Source organism: Pteropus alecto, unplaced genomic scaffold (genome assembly GCF_000325575.1).
Source record: "Pteropus alecto unplaced genomic scaffold, ASM32557v1 scaffold210, whole genome shotgun sequence".
Taxonomy (NCBI): Eukaryota; Metazoa; Chordata; class Mammalia; order Chiroptera; family Pteropodidae; genus Pteropus; species Pteropus alecto.
Window position 1 is genome coordinate 632367 of NW_006431288.1, and position 10456 is coordinate 642822.

Below are 10456 nucleotides of genomic sequence, written 5' to 3' on the forward strand. Positions count from 1 at the left end.
GAAGCTTTCTCAAAGTCATCAGGGGACAGGCCTCCTCTTTCAGGGACCCCTGTCTATATGGGCATCTCCCCATGGCATAGCATTTAAGGGCTTACAGGTTGTAGCATACAGACCACATGGGCCAGAAAAATTAGGCCTAGATCACTTTTCTTGTAGAGAAACTGGGCAGAAAGCATAAGGAAAGACAGGCAGTGAAAATAAGATGAATGGAACAGCCTTGTCCTTTCTTTTTTATTATTTTTCTTTCTTTCTTCTTTTTATTTATTTATTTTAGGTGAGGCAACCCTTGGTTGACCTCACAGATTTCAAGGACCTTGTCAACGTAGAATCCCTTATTTTTCATTTTTTACGCCTATAGCACTTGGTCTTCCTAGGTGGTCTCCCATCCAAGTACTAACCAGGCCCAACCTTGCTTAGCTTCCGAGATCAGAGAGGATTGGGCTTGTTCAGGGTGGCATGGCCTTAAACTGGCCCTTTCTTTTTATGTCCTATTCTGATGGTTTTCTGAGGATCTGTGTTATTTGGTTTATTCCACCTTCCACTTGGCTTCCTCCCTGTACTAGTTTCTTTTATCAAACCAAAGCCTCTATAGCCTTCAGAGCCCAGTACAACCTTTACCTCTTTCCAGAAGCCCATCCCATGACACATACTGTGATTACATCCTCTTGCTCAAACATCTTGAAAAGCCACAGTATACTTCAGCATACTAAAGGTTCTGAGATGTCGTATGGTAAAGAAAGATTTTGAACTTTGTTTATTCTAATATTTCATTAATATGTTTGATGATGAAATTCTACTTTAGAAAATATGTTACATTCTGGTTTGAGGCTTTCTCACTTGGTGATTTGTGTATGTATGGCCGGCACTCTTAATTACATCCTAAGTGCTTCAGCGGCATACTACATGTCCTGCCTGCTTCCTTTGCAACTCCCACAGCACATATTAAACCCCAGGTGCTTAAATATTTGAGTTTAATTAAAAGGCAAGAGGAATACTGCGAGGTGATGGATGTGTTAACTTGATTGTGGGGATCATTTCATAATGTATATAGTATATACTTATTAAATTGTATACTTTAAATATATTACCATTTTATTTGTCAATTATATCTCGATAAAGCTGGAAAGAAGAAGGTAGCATTTACAGGTTCCAGGAATTCAGATCTGCATATTTTTGTGGGCCCATTTTCAGCCTATTGCAATGACCAAGGATTTTTCTTTCTTTTTTAGCTGGTTTTATGAGAAGCCATGCAGTCATATAGTGAGAGCTGCAAGAGGAATTGGAGCACTGAAGCAATTATGGTTGGTGACATGGAATCTGGCTCACCTGCTCATGCAGCTTACTCATGCCTTTTGGTCCTACTCAAGCTCAATCCCAGAAATCCCCTTCCATTTTAGGTGGAGTGTCGCTGAGAGTATCAGCTATATGACTCTGTAGGTCTGACAGAGCACAGCAAACAAAGCATAGTTCTGAATGTGTGGTCTCCGGGTGTCCCATGGTCAAGTTTTCTGTCTCTACCAGGGCCCAGTAACATGCTGAGAACTGTGCTCAGATGATTTATAAATATTTCCTGCAGGAAGCACAACCTGCTTCAGGAGCCCAAAGGCCTGCATTATGATTTTCCCACTGGGGCTCACTGGTATCTCTATCATGCCGCATCTTTTCCCAACACCAACATGACCAATGCCACAGGGTCTGCCAGATTATATGGCCCGAGTGTCAAGGCTTTTAGCACCATGACCAGGACCTACTGCTACAGAGACCTCTCCTGCTCTGGATCCCTCTCAAGGCTGGTAGCCTTCCATGTCACCCAGTGTAAGGAGAGGGCAATATTTCTAGATGTGGAATGTGTTGCATCCAGAACCCAAAGAAGCCTAGGCACTGCGTTTCCTTCTTTGTGATAGGGATGTGAGATGTAGCAATTCCTCTTTTTCTCTGGGCACCTCTTAACTATTGAACCCTTAGAAACTTAAAATGGCTGATACCTGAATCTTCACAGGATTTATAAGCCATCTCTGGGGTGCATTTCTCTTTCCAAAGCCACTAGCCTATTTTTTCCAGGAAGCATGAGGTTGCCGATGTAATGGACTAGTGTGATATTCTGTGGGCTGTCTAGGCAGTCAGATCTCTTTGGACTATGTTGTGACTATGTTAACATTGCCCCATGCCAGTAAATCTGTAAAGGAATATTGTTTTCTGCCTCATACAAATGCAAACTGTTTCTGATCCACTTTTTAAATTGTAATAGAAAGGAATGCATTTGCGAAATCAATGATCATGTGATCTGAGGCGTTGTTAATCTGCTCTAGCAATAAGATCACTGGACATAGCTGCAGTTGAGCCTGCTACACATTTAAGACTGAAATATTGTATAGTCTTCCAGGTTTTGTGTGTGTGTGTGTGTGTGTGTGTGTGTGTGTGTGTTTGGTTTCTGCTACGGCCAGACTAAGAAATTAAATGGGGATATTATAGGGACTATAGACGCAGCATCTTACAGGCTATTAGTGGTGACACTCATCCTGCCATCCCCCTAGGGAAATGGTACTTTTGCTGGGGATGGGGGAGGTTTTCAATTAGCCTTTTCTACTATGATACTTCTTATTGCATTAAGCCAGGGGTCCTGTGTGTGTGGGGGGGTTACTCCCACTGCTAAGTAAATTAATTCCAGTGATATCCTCAGGGACTGTGTGAGTAGAGTGTATGGACCCAATGGGTGCTCTGTGAGTTCTACATCAGCCAGGACTATGTTTATTAACTGGTTCCAGAGGCCTTAGTTCCAACAGAGGAAGCATTATGATGCTTTGGGCCTCTGGATATCGATGTTAACTTAGACCCCATGTTCAATTGTTCCGGAAAATTCCAGTTATTTATCTATCCCTGATATATAGTAACCTGAGCAAATGGCTGTAGTAGGCTTTGGGGAATTACATGGTATGTATTTGCCCTGTGTTGCAAGGTCTTTCCTTCTAGGAATCCAGTCGTCTGTCCAGTCAATGCTTCTGGTCAGATCTGGGAAGTGAGTAAGGAATTGTATTTTTTACTTGAGGTGGGTGTCTGCCTTCAGCCTCCTGCTCCTCTAATTCTGTCTTTTTTTGGATTATAGATTATGATAATGTATGTCTCTATTTCTTTGGAACTCTATTATTCCCTTGGATATTAATAAGCCTAGTTTTGTTACTGCCTTTCTTATTATCAAATTTAACTGGGATCACTATAGTTTATTTGCTAAATTTGGCAGCACTGGCCCCCACCAATCTTCTTGGTGTTGGTGGCCTAGGGGAAGAGTGGTGTTTGGGTCTCTCCTGGGGAACATAATGTCCTGGTGAGCCTTCTGGTCTCACATACTCTATTACTCCAGCACACCCACTTCCCTCAGCCCATCTTGCCTTCCTCTTCCATCTGCCAGAGCACTCCAATTCACTGAGTGGCCATGGCTTTTCCAGAGTTTTAGGAACCAGACCAGCAGCTGTTTGCCCCATATCCTGGGATCCTTCCTAGAGTGTTAAATTCATTAATCAGAGGAAGTGCCCTGAAGTCAATTAATATTTGTTTATCCAGTCTAACCTTCTCGCTACTTTGATCAAGTGCCTCTAAACTCAATCCCAGGAGTACTCCTCTAGTTTTGATAGTACATGCAGACTAATTCTTGCACTTCTTCCAGAGTGTAGTCTGGGGATGGGAGAGGTTTCCTCTATCAGGCACAGCATGTCTCCAGTTGGGTAGTTATGGCATTAAACTCTAGTTATTGGCCTAGCAGCCAGGAGAGGGTATGAGGTCAGTTTCTAATGGGGGCACCTTTTACCTTGTTGGGGAGAGGGCTTCACAGCAACGTCCATCACTGAAGTGCTAGCTCTTACTAGGGAAGGGTGGGCCATCTCTGCAAGTCCAGAGGCTCTGGAGGAATGGGAAGTCTTCAGAATTGACATCTTCCACTAGGAAGATCTTGTACCATAACTCAGGATCGCAGGTTTTGCTCACTAGGGCTCTCTCTTTTGTGTAAGAGACATGCATTTGCTGAGTATTTAGATGTTTCTGGAGCTCTATGACTTTAATGGTTAGACAGTGAGCCTGCCACTTAGCTGTATTTGTTCTGCCACTGCAAGAGATGATGGCCTCCCTCCCTATAACTCTCACATTTAGCCTTTAATTGTCAATGGCTCTCAGTCTCTGTCCTTTTGCAGGGCATCTAGATAACTTATCAGTAATTAGCTAAATCTTTTGTTTTCATAGGCATTGTTATTCCCATATTTTAAAAATGCCACAGTATTCCTCTCCACTGGTACATTCCCCAGGGTACCACTGGTGAAATCTTTAGTAATTTGAGCCACCATCTTGTGTCAGCAACTCTTTGTGCCTCATCTACCAACAAGGATGGTGGTAGTGGTAGGGAGAATCGAATCCCAAATCTCACCTTTTTTTTTTTTTTATCACTCCAAGGCCCACTTTGAGAAGGAGATGGCAAGATAGGATGAGAGAAAATGGATAGGGAGCTGTGGGAGGCTGGGAGAGCTGTCAGCCTGTTATATAGGTCTGTCCCTGGTTGAAGGTGAGAGGAAAGGAAGGAAGGTTTGCAGTAAAAAGTTTTAAGAGGGTTTGGCGAAACCACAGGGACGTGTTCAAGCCTTGTCAGAGGTGTCCCAGGTCTTCTAGGTGCAAGCCTGCTTAGAATCTCGGTCATGTTCTGTCACTGGCTGGGAACAACCCGTGGGAAGTATGATCTCAGGTGAAAGTAGGGATGGAGTTTAGAGTGTGGTAGCTGGGCTTTTCAATTACTGTATGCTGCTATGGTGGGAGACATGAGAGGTGCATTTCCATGGTTCCCACGGAGACCATGTCTTTAAGATCCTTAGAATTTGTTCAGGTCAGAGGCTCTACTAGTACCACTTTAATTCTTGTAAAGGTCCTAACAGAAGATGTTACACCCTTGATATGGTCTTAATCCTGAGCTCCCCCATGCTGTATTGGCAGCTTCCTATATTTGGCCTGTGCTGTAATTTTATTTGGTCTGGGTTATATTAATTTGAGAAATTTCACTAGGCAGAGAGTCTGAAATAAGAAGTTGTTTTATTTATGTTCTTTCTAAATTCTGAGTGCAAATTAATCAGTAATTTTCAAAGTTTGTCTCTTTTTTATAGGATCTTCTGATACACAAGGAAAGAAGTCAACCCATGTTTTCAACATTCTTCCCAAGTTCATTAGATACATTTTCATTAGATACATTTTTCTATCTTCCAAATTACTGTTACCGAGCAAAGGCTCACTGGTCTACGCACAAAGAAGCCAATACTACGGCACCAGCTTTTGAGAAAAGAAAGAGCTTTTATTTGGGAATTCAGCTGGCAAGGATACAGGAGGCAAGGCTCAAATATGTATCCCCCATCCATGGCTTGGGGCAGGTTTTAAGGGGTTCCAGCACCAGATCTTCTTGGACAAAGGACCTTTCACTTCTGAGAGTGTTCATATGTTCTGGTTCCAGTGATGTTCCTGTCTTTTGGTTCTGTGAGGAAAGAAGCAGTTAAAGGTTCACAAGTATTTCTTGTAAATGGGGCAAACTTTGATTCTGAGTCTTGTTAGAAATAGGATCAGACCAGTATGAGCTCGTTCTGTGATTACAGTACTGCAGGATGCAGTTTAACCAAATATTTCACCACTATACTACATGAGTTGCCATTTTTCTAGCCTTCAGCTACTGTTTAGTTTTAAAGCCCAATACCATATATTTAAGCTTTTGTTATAGCAGAACTCCATTTCTATGCCGCTAGTATCAATTTTATGTAATTAAATTAATGCTTTAGTAATAGTACATAAGAAACAAGCAGAAAATCTCATACAATAATAGGCATTTGTTTAGTTATGCCTCACTGGGTTAGCTGATATACACTGGACACAGTTGGGACAGCTCTGCTTCACATTTCTTTCATCCATCTCATGGGAACTGCAGGTTAGCTTGGTAGGTTCTTTTCAAGGTGATGGCAGGAGCACAGGAGAACAAGTTCAATTTCATAAGTGCTTCTCGGCCTTTTGGGCTACTGCACTTGTTGACATTCCATTGATCAAAACAAGTAATATGGCTGTGGCCTAAACTGAGGGGTAAGAACGGGTACTCTGCTCATGGAGACAGAGACAAAAGGGAATAAATATTTCCCATTGATAATCACTTTGACCATTCTTATCATCTTTATTGTAAACTATGTTTTCGTTTTCATGTTTATAGGTCAATTTGCTTTCAAAGATTTTTGAAGTAAAAGAAATTAAAATTTTCATGAGACTAGAAGGCTAATTTTTATAAATACTTGTGAGGCTACTTTCAACAACTTTTCAAGTCTCTATGAATAGTCTAAGGTTGTAGAGCAGGGGTTCCCAACCCCTGGGCCATGGACCAGTACTGGTCTGTGGCCTTAGGAACCAGGCCACACAGCAGGAGGTGAGCGGCGGGCGAGCCAGAGAAGCTTCATCTGTATTTGCAGCCATTCCCCAGCGCGAGCATCACTCCCTCAGCTCCACCTCAGATTATCAGGCATTAGATTCTCATAGGAGCACCAGTCTCTGGTGCCAAGAAGGTGGTAGACCTCTGTTGTAGAGAAAGAGATAACCTGCACATTGCATGCCCAGAGAAAAACAGGTTCCTTGTTGAAGTTCTACCCATATTCCCTTTGTACCTTAGGACTCCAGGGAAGCCCTCAAAAATTCTAGAACTCTTCCCAGACACTGACCCCAGGAGCAGATAGACAAGGGCTTCCTTTCTGGTATGCTACTGCTTTTTTGTTCAAGTTATTATTTGTTGACCACTGACTCTGTGTCAAGTGCTGTGTTAAGTGTTTCAAATGTACTATTTCATGCACTCATCATCACAATGCACTGAGGTTGGCATTATTATTACCCTTATCATAATCTCTCTGGATGCATAAGTGATCTGCCCCAGATCTCACAGCAAAGCAAAAGATTTGAACTTGGGCCTCTCTGATTCCAAGGTCAGTACTTTTATCTTTATGAACAGTGCCTTTTGATTTGAATCCTGCCTCTATCTCCTCTTCCATCAGAACAGGGACATCTCTAGTGCCCCAGAGGCCCTTAAGATCCCAATGAAATAGAAACTGCTAACTCAAGAGAATTTGACTATAGACCACCATCAGTGGAGAAAATGGTGTTTGGTGGTATGTTTTGCTACAGCTTGTTGAGGACTGGTTGCTAAGCTTGCCAAGAGTCTACAGCCCATGACTCTGGTCTGTGCTGAGTAAGCACCAGTGGCAATGGAAAGGAAGAGAGTCACTCCCCACCTGATGTGCCTTTCCTCTTTTCCTGACAGCAAAACTGCTTTAGGACACTGCGCTGTAGGGCGGGGCAGTGGGGTCACAGGAGGAGAGGTGGTGAAGGATTTTTTTCCAGTGAACAAAAGGCCGAGGGATTCCTTTTTGAAAGTTGTGTTTGGGATCTTGGGCAGTCTATATAGAGTATCCCAAGCAGATCTGACCCCACCTACCTTTGCCCCAACCACCTTGCTCTGGAAATTTGCTCTAAGCAGTCTTTCTCTTTTCTTTCCGTGATCCTTGCTGTACTTGGCTCTGTCAATAGCCCAGCTGAGGATCTTTGGCTGGGCTCCTCGTCTTGGCAGAAAAATTTCTAGCTCCATCTCTGAGGGATTTGTCCTCATTTCAGGGTTGGAAGCTTCTCACCTTTAAATTATCCAGTCAGTTTCTTGAGAAGAATGAAATAATAGATCTGAAAGTACTGCTACAGAAAAAAAGGAAAATGAAAGAATGAAGAAAAAAACAAAGGATTATTCTCCCTTACCCCCCATGCCTAGTGGGCATTTAGTAGTAAAGAGAGCTGGATTGGTCAGAAAACATAGAGGTGTTTGGGAGAAAGGCAGCAGGAAGGGAAACTCCTAATGTAGAATGGGCCCTTCCTCTTGAGACAGATTAATTAGGGATCATGGGGAATATGAACTTAAGATATCTGAGAGAGGATAGTAACACCAAGTTAATGGTCTTGCAACTTTGTATCATGGATACTCAGGTATAGAAGAATGATGAAGGTTACAAGTTCACCTAAACCAAACCTCCCCTGCTCCCAACTTTTCTTTCTATCTGATGCTTCGTTCTCTTTGGTAACTCAACTTGTCTTCTGCTCTTTGATTGAACAAATCCAGTGATGGTAAACTCACTCTGTTCTCCTCGAGTCGTTCTATCAAAATGTTTTTCCTTGACTGTTTTACCCTCAAGACACTTCCTGTTCCACTATGCTCCAAAATAAGAGGTAAAGAATTGTGATGAGTATATGGGAAATAAGGAAGAAAGAATTTATAGCATCCCCTGTGCAGAAGAAAGAGCAGGAGGCAGAGGAGGGTGGTAAGTGACCATGGAGGCGATGCCCAGTAGCCCACAATCAGTTCGATGTGCTCTGAGTTTCCTGGACTGATGAACGAGACACATTCATCCCCCAGCAAGAGGTTGAATTTCCCCATAGGTTTACAAGGCCTTGCCTTGGCTCTAGAACACAGTTATTCCTCATGCTCAGAAAGTCAGAAAATAAAGGAGTAGAAGGGAAACAAAGAGGGAGACAGAAGGGAGAAAGAGGGAGAGATAGTGAGAGCAGAGGGAGAGAAAGAGAGAAAGAGAGAAAGAGAAAAAGGGAAAGATTCTCCCACAAAAGAAAGAAAGAAAGAGAGAGAGAGAGAGAGAGAGAGAGAGAGAGAGAGAGAGAGAGAGAGAGAGAGAGAAACATAAAAATATGAAGAGACACTGAGAGAGAGTATACTAAAGGATGTGGCAGTGAGTATGAATAGATAGGGACAAAATGTGAAGGGTTAAAGAGAGAGTAGAGGACAAAGGAAAAGAAAGGAAATGACTCAGGAAGTCTATCATAGTGTGTAATGGCTCCAGGTCTCCAGCGGTAAGTTTTACATTGCTTCTTCTTCTGGTCAACCTTACTCATTCCCGAACAGTGGTCCCCAGACTAAGGAATGCAGGTGGCAGAGCAGAGAGGAGTGGGGACTGAACAAGGAGGGCTGTGAAAGTTTATGATCTGTACTGACATAACCTTGAGGTACAGACCTGAATGTCCTGGTGCCTGACAACTCCAGGAAGATGGGTGCTGGGTGGTTAGGTTTGGGTAGAACTGCTGAGCATGATTGGCAATCAACTCAGCTTTGGTGCCTATCACCATGCTGGCCTGCCCTTGATGTCAGAGAGGCTGACAGGCGCTGAAAGTGGGCTCTTGCCTTCCCAGCTGGAGTCCTGCAACTGCTATTCGTTCAATTCTAAAGCCAGGCAGTGGGTTGGTCCCATGGTGACCTGAGATGGAATGGGAGGAGCATAGGGTGCACATGTGCAGTTGACTCCCAGTGCTCACCACATCTGGATCCACTTAGGAGACAAGAGGAGAGAAATTCCAAGCTTGCCTCCCAAGCTAGCCTAGAGTTGGGGTGTGTGAGTTACAGACCAGGGTTTACGTTAGCTGGGAAGAGGGCACTGTTTTTAGTTTGTTTTTTAATTTTCACTAATGAAAGCTTGTTTGCAAAAATCTTTTCTAAACTGTGAAAAACTACTTATTATTACCCCACCACAAGCCAATGAGGAATGTAATCCCCATTTTAAAGTAGAGAAGACAAGTGTGGAAATGACTCAGAGGGTTACAGGGAGAGACTCCAAATCCACTGTTCTTTCCACTATGGTATACTAGCAGCTGCTCTCTCGAAGGCTTAGGACAGGTTAGTCCTGGGCCTTTTGGAGTGGCAGGACTTGTATTTTCACTCCTTTTAGGGGTCTGCCCACATTACCTGTGGAGCAGCATGGGGTAAAGGAAGAAAAACATTCACTCTTTCTTTTTTCCTCTTTGAAGTAAAGCCACCAGCTGTTAAACTCATGTCCATGATAAAACATTTTAATCCTGCTGGGGCTTATAGACCCACGAAAGTATAGCTGGGCCCATCAAAAAAAAATCAGAAATGGTTTTCACCTCATGAGAAACCCTGGAGTAAGAGTAGAAACAACTGGACACCAATAGCATTCTGCAGGGTGCCGTGGAGGGAATCTTGACGTCATCCTGGCCCCTCCTCTGATCAGCATGGTCAGGCTCAGTTAGAACCAAAAAACTTGGATTGTTAGGATCCAGATTTAACCCTGCAAGTCTTTATTTTGTGCAAGGACTGTAAAGTTTGCTTCAAGAGGTAGAGACTGAGCAAAGTAGTTCAGTTGCACAGTCTAATAGATAGGAGGAGCCTAACACATACAGAATCACAATATTCAGAAGTACATGTGAGCAGCAAAAAAGGAATAGGCAAGGTGCTGTGTGGGGTCAGAGGAGGGAAGTGTCACATTCGGCTAGAGAGTGAGAAATCAAGAGAAGTTTCATTAAAAAGGTGACAATTAGGGTGCCAGTTTGGATACACATAGAGCTTCATAGTTTATAAGAACTCTGTATACACAATATTATGGCAGCAGATGTTGGTGAGGTG

General features: G+C 43.1%; 1 pseudogene; it reads right to left on the reverse strand.

Moving 5' to 3' along the window:
- Positions 1–349: 349 nt before the first annotated feature.
- LOC112470945 lies at positions 350–468 on the reverse strand (annotated as a pseudogene).
- Positions 469–10456: the final 9988 nt, after the last annotated feature.